At 34.5% G+C, this 12,874-nt stretch overlaps 1 pseudogene; it reads right to left on the reverse strand.

The window, feature by feature from the left end:
* Window positions 1–2,205: 2,205 nt before the first annotated feature.
* LOC127722387 (putative nuclease HARBI1) lies at window positions 2,206–5,031 on the reverse strand (annotated as a pseudogene).
* Window positions 5,032–12,874: the final 7,843 nt, after the last annotated feature.

The raw sequence follows: 12,874 nt of genomic DNA on the forward strand, positions 1-12,874 counted from the left end.
AACAAAAAATTATGTGTGTGTTACTATACCCCTACTTACCCTAATGCTCTCATATCAGATGTAAATTGCAGGATAAAAAACAATATATGTACATTGACAAGCAAGCCTTGCTTTTCGTCTTGTTTCTACAGCCTGTACAAATAAATTTCATATTTTCCGATATAAATGTACATATATATTGTATATTTTTGTGTTTCATTCCAAATTGAAATCAATGTGGATTTGTCTATCCTTTGCTAAATTATAAATCGTAGCAGTATATGGATTTTAGTTATTGTACTAAATGTACTTAATAAGAAATAAGAAATAGGCCAATGTAAAAACTGTTTATAGTGTACCATATTGTAACATGTCCTACTCAATTCAACTTTTTCAGTTATCAGTTTGAACATAGAAAGTGAAGGACTATCAGAAATAACAGTGGCTGAAGATAATGAAGAAACAACAGAATGTGCAGAAGGTATTTTAATTAATCCTGTAATTAGCCGTCTATTGTACAAGAAAAAATCTGCTGTATTTGTATAGTATGTAAATTATATATTATATGCAAACTATACATTCAGCCTTGCCCACACAGTTTTTTGCAAGTTATACACTGTCCACACCATGAATTTAATGATCTTTTTGGAAAATTTTAAGTTTTAAGTATTTCCTAGGGTATATAAATATTATCTGTGACATTAACAATACGTTTCCCTAAAATCTACACCTATGCATGTTGTGGCAAATGCTGTATAATGTATACTCCATTCATCCTTTTCACAATTATAGTTACAAAAAATTATATAATTTCCCAGTGACTCAAAATTATTTCCTGAGCATACTTTGTAACATTACATTACAAGTGGAACAAATTCATACCTTTCATAAGAGGTAACAAAAGATTGGTGGTTGTAACATTTCTGTCAAACCCTCAAGGGTGACTGGGGAATAAGAGTATGGTCACCATTGGTCTTCCTCCGACCGGCAGTAAAACCCTTGCTAAAGTGGGGCGTCCGTTTGGCTGTGCGGGATGTACAAACTTACAGCCACGTCCGGTCAGAATGAGGACGTTAAATCCGATGCCTCGTGTAAAGAGAGTGCCACGCTCTTTGCACGTTAAGAACCCTTGCAACAACTCTTTGAGGGGTCCGAAGGTGACCTGTTGCAAAGCTAAATTTCTGTCCTTATCCAATATACCCTCATTTCCCGTGGCAGTCTAAATTTCTCCGACCTTCATCCCGGACGCCTCTATTACAGAACCTACCTATTGTATTTATTATTAATTTGTTCTCGTCCTAAATATGCATGAAATATTTGCCATTGGACGTTAAGCTACCAACAATCAATCAATCATTTGTCAAATAAATCAAGACTACATAAAACAATATTGTCAATATTGACATGTATCATAAATTATTTAAATAATTAAGTCACAATTCTTGTATAGTAATTTGTATTATAAACACAGAATGGAATAAACATAAAACAGGAGGCTCTCAAGAGCAATCGCTCACCTGTAATTTTTTGCTTAAATCTTTGATCAATGATTATTTTTGCTTTTTAATATATATAAATGAGTGGCTTAAAAATTCCATTCAGATGTCCTTTGTATTTGCCATATTTCAAACAGGGGAATGCTCCAAAGCATTCAGTGAACCCAAAGAGAAACAAAGCAAAAAGAGAGGAAAGTATTGTAAACTTAACATCTAGATCAAGGTAGCGGTCAGGGGAATTACTGCAATAAGTGATTTAAAATTCACTTATTTAAGTAGCAAATTCGAAATTTTATCACAAATTGTGATTTTGTATTTTTACCAAAATGTCAAACATATAGGTTTAAATTATATCTTATTAGTAGTAAAATTGGAAAAAATGAACCTTTTCTTCTTTTAAATAGCAAGGTTTATGCCTTTGATGCAATCCTTTAGCTATATTTTCTATATTTGTTGAAAAAAATGCTATAGTGGGAGTAATTTTCGTGCAATATTCAAGGTTTCATCATAAAGATTATGTAATAAAATTTGACTGTTCGCGATCAAAATTATTTAACTGTTCGGGAGTGTTGAAATTAGTGGGGGTCATTTAAATAATAATACTTATTAAAAGAAGTGATTCATTTCCACACAATAAGTTATTTAAAAAATCATTATTTTAATTCATATATTTCCAGCATTTAACATGTATTGTTTAATTATGGAAGTTTTTCCATAACTATTGTGCTTTTCAGCTGATAAATATTAAGGCATTATTCATACACAGAATGATATTCTACAGCAATTTTTTTCTACATTCACCCAATTTTGACTTACAACTTAAATTAAATTGTTTTTGTGGAGAAATAATTGTAAACTGTACAGGACAGTCATTACTTTCACTCTTGACACAGTTGATTATTTTTATATGAAAACAGTATTAAAATTGCTACAAAAAAGAACAAGAATGCAAGCATCTTTAGAAACAAAAGTCTCGAGTTACATAGCTGTTAATACGAATATGTTATTATATTTTGTTCAATCTCTAATTTATATGGAAAAAAATGAACTTTATGCATCTGTTTAGTATGTATCAGTCGACCATACCTCAAATCTGCGTCAGCAATAGCCTGTACATTAATGACATGGAATTGCTTCCTTCAAACATAGTTGGGCTCATCAAAACCTGCCATGTCTTGTATGGGAATCAGCGTGCCATCTATTGCTCCAAGCACGTTTGGGAATCCACAAATCTGATAGAATTTCTCCTTGATGTCCCGCTGCTGTGCTGGATCAGTAGGGAATCTGATGTTGTGTATTCTGCTGCATATGGCGTCACATACTGTGTGTACAATTATAGAAGAAGACGCAATTGATATGCCATGTATATCTGCCACCTCAGATAAGTAGTCTCCTTTAGCAAGTATTCTTAGTGTTGTCAATACCTGTGGAAGAACAGTAATAATATACACCAACAATCATTATTACAGCACTTAATGCATTTTTCAAATTTTAAGTATCTAGAATACTGACATGGCAGCAAGCACCCCCACTTGCACAATTCTTGTATAAGCATATTACATTGAGCTTACTTTTTGTTGAAATGGCAGCAAAAACGATGTTTCTCAAATTTCCCAAAATATATGGTTACTAAAAAGACAATGTTGATGTAAGGAGCGACACAGAATTATTGACAGACTTATGGACAGACATGCATACATGTGTAAACAGACGAACGGACAGAACGAATGATTAAAAAGGACATTAGACTATTTGATTTTATTATTCAATTATCCATTCAATTAAAGGCCTTCAACACTATGAGACAAATCCATACCGTATAATCAGCTATATACATGTTTACTAGTAGCTTAGACGCATAGAGACCGCACATTGCATGGACTAACGGGCTGTCGGATTACAGGACTGTCAGACTATATGATTGTGGGATTATCGGACTGTCGGACTATATGATTGTGTGATTAAAGGATTGTCGGACTATACCATTGTGGGATCAAAGGGAGTTCGGACTTTATGATTTTTGGATTATAAGACTGTCGGACTATATGATAATGGGATTATTTGACTGTCGGACTATATCATTATCGGTTTATACGACTGTCGGACTATATTATTATCGGATTATAGGACTGTCGGACTATATGATTATCGGATTATAGGACTGTCAGACTGTATGATTTTTTCTATTGAAAGACTGTCAGACTATATATTATTATCAATTATAGGACTGTCGGACTATATGATTGCGGGATTAAAGGACTATCGGACTGTACCATTGTGTGATTAAAGGGCGTTCCGACTTTTTGATTATCGGATTATAGGACTGTCGGACTATATGATAATCGGATTATAGGACTGTCGGACTATATTATTATCGGTTTATAGGACTGTCAGATAATATGATTATCGGATTATAGGACTGTGGGACTATATGATCGCGTGATTAAAGGACTGTCGGACTGTAGCATTGTGGGATTAAAGGAATGTCGGACTACATGAGTATCGGTTTATACGACTGTCGGACTATATGATTATCGAAGTATAGGATTGTCGTATTATAGGTCGGACTCACAGTGACAGCTAATAGCAAAATACCAATGTTTGAAAGAATTATGTTAATATTTTAGACTAAATCGCAGCTAATGCTCTTTTCATGGAAGTGTCGACGTATTTTGTTGTTTTTTTTTCTTTTTATGTCCTACATATACTTTTGGTTCTACGGATTTTTGTGAATAGTTTTTTTCACCGTAATTGTCCTTCATATGAGAAGACTAAATCTGGTTTTCTATTTGCATAAATGTATAATAATGCAAACCGTTAGTATTAAGTACGCTTTATTATATTGCAACTCCAAGGGAAATGCGTGTACGGGTTTCCATCTGTTCGTCCATGTTTTCTCAAATCATAACAATATTTCAGGAATAGTGTTTTAAATTTAGTTGTGTTTCTTTTTGTCTTATACCTTTTTTATTTGTATTTCTATTGTTTTGTTTTGTTCCTTTTCTTATCTTAAGTTAATTTCGTCATTTATTTGTTTGGTTTTCTATGGAGGTTAGTTGTATTTTGATTTTTCTGTATGGTAGAATCTATAGTGTGTAGTTATTACTGCATGTGTGTTTTCTATGACATATATAAATAATACCAATCTTTGTTATGGTAAAGCATATAAAACAAAACTTTTGACAAACAAAATACAATCAACAAAAATTTGACACGGACTTATAAATAAATTGACATTCACATTTTTGCTGCACATATATTTATAGGTACCGAGTCGGGATTAGTTACACTTAATTTGTACTTCGTAAAATAGCGGACGTGATACAGAGCACATATTTTGAAAACAAAGAAAGATAGAAGGGGAATTGTATTTTTTCTGTAAGTTTCTTACCTGAATATGGAGTGGAATTGCATGTGATCTGACAGTTGGCCTTTCAATCAAGTCTCTGACAGTGTCTGTCAATTCCATTATGCAGCGCCTTGGAAAGTGATAACGGGATATCAGTTGATCATCATTCAATGAATCAAGATCATCAGATCTGTCGCGAAAAACGCGTTCTCTTCAAATATCTCTTCTGTTGATGAAATTAAACAGTATCAATCAAGCCATTTTGTTTCTATAGAGATACGTGATACTTACGATTCTTAAAAAAAATCTTAAGAGTAAAATCTTCACTTAAGAGAGGCCGATGGCACACGTAAAGTTACGATAGTTTTTACTCTTAAGATTTTTGTGAAAAACCTAAAAATCTTAAGATTACTCTTAAGAGTAAAATTTATCTTAAGATTGTTTGTGAAAAGAGTCGCAAGTTCTCATGAGCCTCTTGTTTTTTACATATTGTTCTAATTATACCCTAGTATACAATTAAAAGTAGCAGTTGTTTCAGTTTATGTCTAGTAGGTGAGAAATTGACCTTAACTTAAACAAGATCAGGACAAGGACAAATCTATATGTCCATTTCACTGTGTGATTGAAACATAGAAATACATCATTCCCTATTGAATATATCTATGTACATTTGTTCATATCTAAAATGAGAGATACCAAAAAAATAAAACTACCTGTATGGCTGTCTATTTAACATGCTGAAGATGCTGGGTTACTAACTCCACAACATACTTCCTCCTTACCTTTACTTTTGCCTTTTGACATATTCTCATTTAAGACCTTTCTTGATATTTCCCTTTCTGATGCTTTTTTAAACGCATCTGAAGTTTCTGTAAATATACATTTATTTCAATAAAAATAAAAACCCTCGGTGACTGAGGAATAAAAATATATTAACTACAGGTCTTCTTCCGACCGATAGTAAAACTCTGCCGAAGTGAGGCGTCCGTTTATCTGTGCTAAATGTATCAAGTACGCAGCCACGTCCGGTCAGAATGGGGACGTCAAATCCGATGCCTCGTGTAGAGAGCGTGTCACGCTCTCTGCACGTTCAGAATCCTTGCAACAACTCTTAGAGGGGTCCGTAGGTGACCTGTTGCTCAATTATGGAATAGAAAGGGCTTTATCCATCACTTTTCCGATTCAAGTGGATAATTTAATTCAGGGATGCCAATTTTTATTAGACTTCAAAAATCACTTTCAAAATAATGAGGACCACAAAAGTTATGAAGGAATTTTAAAGTGCAAAGGACATGAACTCAATGGATTCAAAAGTTTTATTAGGGATTGACACACCAAAAAATCAGATTTTGGCATTGCTGAAACATTCAAATTTTTTTTTAATCATTTAATGTGATTGAGAAAATCTTATTCATAGAGAATGTCATACTGCTTTTTCAATATCACATCTGTAATAATCGACACATCAATATACTCCCAAGAGCTCATACGGTGTGTGATATTGAAAAAGCAATATCATATACACTTTATTATATACTTTTTCGTTTGAATTATTTATATATTTGCTATTTCGGGACCTTGTATAGCTGACTTTGCTCATTGTTGAAGCCGTACGGTTACCTATAGTTGTCAATTTCTGTCTTATTTGGGTCTCTTCTGGAGAGTTGTCTCATTGGCAATCATACCGCAACTTATGTTTATATTCAAGCTTCAAGTAGAATATGTTTTGTGTTTTTTATTTACGTGACATGAATTTAATATAGATTAGGGGTTTGATAAAGCCTTTACTACCATGCATGACTGATATTGATTTTGTGATGTTATATAGATTCGGTGCGCTATAAAGGCTTTGCAACCGTGACTGATATCGATATCATCACGGATGGCTGCTACACTACGATTGCTATTGGTCGTATTATACATACAATTATAAAAAAGAAGATGTGGTATGATTGCCAATGAGACAACTCTCCACAAGAGACAAAATGACACAGAAATTAACAACTATAGGTCACCGTACGGCCTTCAACAATGAACAAAGCCCATACCGCACAGTCATCTATACAAGGCCCCGAAATGACAATGTAAAACACTTCAAACGAGAAAACTAACGGCCTAATTTATGTACAAAAAATGAAAGAAAAACAAATATGTAACGCATAAACAAACGACAACTTCTGAATTACAGGCTCCTGGCTTGGGACAGGCACATACATACAGAATGTGGCGGGGTTAAACATGTTAGCGGGATCCCAACCCTCCTCCTAACCTGGGACAGTGGTGTAACAGTACAACATAAGAACGAACTATAAAAATCAGTTGAAAGAGGCTTAACTCATCAGATGGACAAAAATACAAATACTACAATTACAAGTGGACGTGGCCGGGTACTTGTACATGTTGTACATCCAAACAACAAAAAGACACTAAGTACAGAACTGAGAGTACTCGCAGTTACTGACAGCTTGTTATAAGCCACTAACAACTAATAAAAAAAATCATGCATCTAAGACTAAATTAACATGCATTTACTACTAATGATATAATAAATAATCTAAGTAAAGCACATACAGATAAGCAGAATAAATAGGTGTATATGACCAGTGTTGTTGACTTCCGACCTGCAGTAAAACCCTTGTCAACAATGGGCGTCCATTGGGTGTGCGGGATGTATAAGTACGCAGCCACATCCGGTCAGAATGGGGACGTTAAATTATATGCGTCGTGTAGAGACTGAAACGCTATGCAAGTTTAGAACCCTTGCAACAACTCTTGAAGGCCAGAAGGGGTCTGTTGGTGGCCTGTTGCAAGACTAACTTTCTGTCCCTATCTAATATATCCTCATTTTCTAAGGGCAGTCATAATTTCACCGACCATAAAGGAGTTGTCAGATTCCGAATAATATGTATCATCAAAATATTTAAGCAGAAGCTTTTCAGTGCATTTGTGAATACTGGTGTTCATGTTGTTTGATACAAAGAGAATAAAACGGGCTGATATTGGTGTCGAGGCCCGGGGGGTGGGGGTTACTTCCTATATTTTTAGTGGTACGAGTGTGCCGCAAAACAGGGTCACTTTTTCATGCCCTGCTGGTTAGAACAGGGTCCCTTTTTCATGTCCTGCTGGTTAGAACAGGGTCGCTTTTTCATGCCCTGCTGGTGAGAACAGGGTCTTTTTTTTAAACAAAGTATTTGTCTAGAACAGTATTGCTTATTTAACTGTTTAAGATACCGTCTAGAACCCAGGTCTAGAACAGCATCTATTTTATACGGTCTAGAACAGGATCATTCCCAGTGCATATTTCTGAGCGTGTCTAGAACAGGGTTTACAGGGTTTTCTAAGTGTGTCTAGAACAGGGTATGTTTTATATATCTCTTTTTTAGAACAGGGTATGTTTTTCAATGCTTTCTGATTAGAACAGGGTATGATTTGGCAAGTGCTGTCGGCACAGTTATACCCAAAGGGATAGTCAGTAACCCACTCTGGGTGTCGAGGGTGATACGGCATTTGATACGGATTTTGAAATGTTTTATACGCTTTATCATATATTTAAACAGGAGAGTATATATGAACTGCTTACTGATCCAAAGCACCTTGGTTACCTTTAGATTTATTTTTGCCATGTTTTATAAGCTTTATCATATATATAGGAACTGCTTATTCATCCGAAGCACTTGGGTGACCTTACAGTTTGGGTCCTGTTGTCCATAGAAATATTTTGTTTATTGTATTTTAGTGTTGTTTGTTTGTGTTTTGTATGGTATTTCATTGAGTTCTTTTTATCCTCCTTTAGTAATGTTGTACTATATAAAATACATTCTAAATAAAACCTGTTCATAAAAAAAATATAGTAACAATAAACTAACAATTTAATAACAAGTATACTGTAATATACAAGAGACTACATTGAGACTGGTGAGTAAAATGTGCACTTTTGAAATATAAAAATTTAAAGTTAAACAAACATCGGGACATCATATAAATTCAGTAGGAATCACTACTGTCATAAATGATCATTATGTACATCAAGTACTTCATAACTTTCAAAGTTTTCTCTGTCACGCAGTGTGTTTTCCATAATTTTCTGCAACGCTCTTACTAATACCATGTCGTCATCATCATCAGGAATTTTATCAACATAATTCAAGTTAGCAGTACTATCACCTGATTGAATAGTATTCTGATTAATATCTGTAGTGTCATCTGAGTTTGCAGTGAATTTACATAGCACTTTCGACATATCTTTTTGTTGTTGAAAGGATCATTTGAGTAATTGTTTATACAACTAAGGCTTTTATGGCCTGAATGTTGTTGCACTAAAGTATTCTGAACTCCAGCATGAATTAGTGTTGTAATGCATGTTTTACGAGAACTATAATTGACTTTACGGCCCTGTATACCTGCTTCTCCTGTCATAGATTTAATAATCTTAGATAGTGTATTTTTACCACTTGATTGATTAATAAACCTTTCATCACTAGATAAAATTGAGAATGGAAATGGGGAATGTGTCAAAGAGACAACAACCCGACCATAGAACAGACAACAGCAGAAGGTCACCAACAGGTCTTCAATGCAGCGAGAAATTCCCGCACCCGGAGGCGTCCTTCAGCTGGCCCCTAAACAAAAATATATACTAGTTCAGTGATAATGAACGCCATACTAAACTCCAAATTGTACACAAGAATTTAAAATTAAAAATAATACAAGACTAACAAAGGCTAGAGGCTCCTGACTTGGGACAGGCGCAAAAATTAGTCTTTATTGTTTTTGTCAATATAGAATTTTGGGTCGTCTTCTTTCATTTTCTCCGGACGATGTGCTGCATACATCAAGTACAAATTTACTGGACATCTAGGATTACCTGCAAAAAATACTTAATGTAATAAGAATGAAAAAACTTTGTGATGTATAGTTAAGGCTTTTTTTTCGGTATAGTCAACTATTACTTTAAAAGTGCACTTTCTATGTATATACATGTAGTCTTAGCTGAATGATTTTTTAATTAGTTGTTATTGGTTTTGAACTAGCTGTCAGTTATTAAGAGTACTCTCAGATCTGTACTTAGTGTTTTTTTGTTGTTGGGATGTACAAGTACCCGGCCACGTCCACTCTGTGTTTTTGTTAAATGTATTTCTATTTGTATCCGTCTGAAGAGTTAAGCCTTTTTCAACTGATTTTTACAGTTTGTTCTTATGTGGTACCGTTACACCACTGTCTAAGGTGAAGGGGAGGGTTGGGATCCCGCTAACATGTTTAACCCCGCCACATTCTGTATGTATGTGCCTGTCCCAAGTCAGGAGCCTGTAATTCAGTGGTTGTCGTTCGTTGATGTGTTACATATTTGTTTTTCGTTCATTTTTTTGTACATAAATTAGACCGTTAGTTTTCTCGTTTGAAGTGTTTTACATTTGTCATTCGGGGCCTTTAATAGCTGGCTATGCGGTATGGGCTTTGCTCATTGTTGAAGGCCGTATGGTGACCTATAGTTGTTAATTTCTTTGTCATTTGGTCTCTTGTGAAGAGTTGTCTCATTGGCAATCATACCACATCTTCTTTTTTATATATAGTAGAGTTTCATATTGTTGTGTAAGTCTTGTTATCGTCATCTACCAGATAATGTTCGTTTTTATATACATGTAGGATATGTACCTCTGGTTTTCTTTTCAGATTTTTTTTTTAAATTTTATATGTTTTTCTGGTTCTTATGATCCTTCATCGTGACCTTGTATCTTTTCTATACATGTAAGTAATGGCCGAGAAAGTATGATAACATTAATGTTACAGACAGACCGACAGTAAAATAATATATCCTTCCTTCGGCGCAGGTTAATGATAATGCTATATACATGAAAACTTTTTATTTATCTTTATGTTCAAACATCTTGGGGGACGCTCTTCAAAAGAATGGTAGTTTTTTTTTTACTTTTTAAGGTCTGCAAATTAGAAAATTGCACAGGGACCATACTGACTACTGTTGCATACAGAAATCATGTAACATCGTTACGTTCAAACCCATCCTATCCTCCACCTCCGCAGAGTACAGGCACCAGTTTCATTCCAAATTCACTCTCGCCTCGATATAGCCTTTTTGTGCTGATGTGGCGTAAAAAACACTTATCAATCCAAATTCGCTTCAATTATTGCAGCCCATCTTGATACAGTACATAAAGGGTAGGTGGCCTGTACATTGTATAATTTGAATGTCTGGCCACCTCCCAAAAATCAAATTGAAGTCATACTTTTTTTCTCTGTCAAGCTATATGAACATTACGTCAGAAATAATAGTTCTTTACAGTTTTTTTGCTGTTTTATTATCATTGTGTGGTGATGCTTGCAAATGGGTGTACCACAAAGTCACACGACCTGCTCTCTGCCTTTATAAAAGTATCAAAGAGCGATCACTGGAGTAAAAAAAAAAATCTTCCGGGATAACTCTTTGATACAATAAATATTTTTCTAATGGCCGAGAGCATGCTCCATGTTTATGTATAAACGCCATTAACCATGTACAAGTTCGAGCTTTCTAAAAAGCTGTGGACTGCTTCGCTCTATCCTAATTTAAGGTAATATGTGTGCATGTGGTTGTTGATTTAGTATTGGAAATGTGGTATTTTTAGATTTGGTTTGATATAAAATGGATGTCTTAGACTTGGAATATCAATTTTTGTATATATATGAAACTTTTCTGAAATTTTAAACTGGCTGTTCAGTGTTCAGCTGTCAATGTGTTTTTGTGGCGTGTGGTTTTCAAGTTTTACCAAACAGTTATCTCGTGATATTCGTATCACCGACGATTTCCCATAAAGCTTGCAATGCGTAGCAATAACATATAATTGTAAACAGCAATAAATATTTAGGTTCAGTGAAAATGATGTTGTCCTACTTGTGCGTTATACACCCATGCTTTGCTAATTTTGTTCACTTTACTTGTTGAAAATTAAAACATTTACAAATAGACATGACTCTTTAGGTGTGCCTCTCTGGATGTGTGCCTAGAATTTGGCAGAAGTTATAAAATACAGATAATGCATTTTTGTTAACATTGTATAGGAACATTGTTAAGCAAAACAAATCGTGCATATTGCAGATTAACAAAGCAAATAAAGACGTATTAATAATTGATATTTCAATATTGAATTCAGTGTGCATTTTATGCATAATAAAACGAACATGAATTAATGACAGTTGATCGGAACTGAATACACATAGTTAATTTTCCGGCATTTGATGTCTTATCCTGAGACGAGTAAAGGCTGTAATTCTTTATCTCATTTAAGCCAATAGCTGTTTGCTGTATCTCAGCCGCATCATAAAGCAACCAATCAGAATCTATATGAGATAAGTAATTATTTCAAGATGGTGTGTATGTCAACTGAAACTAATAGCTCCGCACCGTGATGCAAGACCAAAAAAAATCTTGCAAATCAACGCTCAATTCTCCACTAGCTAAAACTAGCGGGAAAGATTTACAGACGTCTGATCTTAATTGGTTGATAGAAAATAACCTTATAAGCAAAAGAGGCACGTGGGTGTGTAAAAACTGTTTAGCTTACAGTCGAAATAAGCTCGTTTCTAATACCGACAGCGACGTTGAAGATGTAAATGATGTTCACGAAAATGACTCTGACAATATTGAGTGTGATGAAAATAAAGTCAACCTTCAACTTAGTGTTACAGACGTCCTCCAACTTCTGAGAAATAAAAGTTCAAATAACTCAGAAAAAGACCTTATTTTTCTCAGAAATAGGAAAATATATATGTGATGACATTAATAATGACACTACAGATTTCTCTTCGTATTAAGACTTTGACCAGTTAACGAACTGAATGTGACAGATTTCCCGGTCGAACTATGGTTACATTTCTTCGTGGTTGCACAAATATACCGCATACACTAGACAATGTCTGCAACAAGAAGCAATAATCATTGTGTTTGCTCATTGAGCAGCTATACTTTGTGAGAAATAATAATTACTTTGGCTTATTTTCTTTCTCACAAACTCTTATTCAATGGTGTCTTCATGGAAGTTAAATTTCTTGCGTGCCG

Source organism: Mytilus californianus, unplaced genomic scaffold (genome assembly GCF_021869535.1).
Source record: "Mytilus californianus isolate M0D057914Y unplaced genomic scaffold, xbMytCali1.0.p SCAF_12, whole genome shotgun sequence".
Classification (NCBI taxonomy): Eukaryota; Metazoa; Mollusca; class Bivalvia; order Mytilida; family Mytilidae; genus Mytilus; species Mytilus californianus.